Source organism: Python bivittatus, unplaced genomic scaffold (genome assembly GCF_059951505.1).
Source record: "Python bivittatus isolate LINGU-HERP-01145 unplaced genomic scaffold, Pbiv_v1 ctg000700_np1212, whole genome shotgun sequence".
NCBI classification, from domain to species: domain Eukaryota; kingdom Metazoa; phylum Chordata; class Lepidosauria; order Squamata; family Pythonidae; genus Python; species Python bivittatus.
In genome coordinates this window covers 36,386,303-36,387,452 of record NW_028277098.1, presented here as the reverse complement: position 1 = coordinate 36,387,452, position 1,150 = coordinate 36,386,303, and positions in this window count along the sequence as shown.

The window sequence follows — 1,150 nt, the reverse complement described above, 5'->3', positions numbered from 1 at the left end:
CCCCCAAAGGGGCTTTCCTGGGCACCTATTCAGATCTGGGTAAATGCCTCTGCACGCTAGATGCTGGCACAAGCCCTGCTACATTTAACATCCTTCATAGGTGAGAATGCAGCGCCTTAACTTCCAGCTGCATCCTGTAGCTTTCCAGCCAACTCGGTAGTTCCAGTCCTCCAACCAATATTTTCCCCAGATCAAAGCAGAAGATACAGCCCTTCATCATAGAAACCTCAACGTCCTCCTTTGTTCAGCCTTTCCGATTTAAGGCTGCAACATCCGTCTTGTCGGCCAATCGCCAGGGCAGCTGGGGAGGACGGGACTGGTAGCCTTTCTAATTCATAGGCTTCTGGAATGGAACGCGGCCGCTCCTCGCCATTTGCAGCCAGCCGTCCGAGCCCTTTCATGATTGGATGGTGTGGGTCTTCCGGGCTGCGTGGCCGTGTTCTGGAAGTTTTGTTTCCTAACTGCTCCTGTCTGTGCTCCTGCACTCTGAAGATGCCGGTCACAGGTGCTGGCGAAACGTTAGGAAACAAAACTTCCAGAACACGGCCACGCAGCCCGGAAGACCTACACCAGCCATCGTATGCCGGCCGTGAAAGCCTTCGACAATACCTTTCATGATTGTTATTAATTCAGAGACACATCAGGGAGGCCGTATACTTTTTTTCTTCCAGAATGCAAACTCTTCTCTCTCCAGTGATGGTGACATCACTTGTTGACGCTGGTTTGGAAATAGCCAGAGGTGAATTTTTAAAAGGAGAAGAACCCCAAGTCCGGTCGCAAAATGACCCCCCCCCCCCCCAACATTGCGGGAAGAGATGAGAAGCGGTGGAAGGATTTCCTTGGCCCGATCTCCCGGCTGTTACCCACCGCAGGCGGGCGCGTTTCCTGCCTCTCATTGACCCCAAAGGATGGGAGGCGCAGCGCCCCAACCAATGATCCGGCGCAGTAGTGCCACCCTCTTTGCTGCCCACATGCTCGCCAGTCCTTCGACCCCAAGACTAACCCGGGCATCGGGCGACGCGCCTTCCTTTTGCGCCAATCGGACACTTGGATTGGACCAGGATATGGCGGGATAGGGCTGCTGGGTCTCCACCCATCGCTGTGTGATGCGACGCTCCGGTCAGCCAACCCGAGCGGAGCGTCCCCGCCT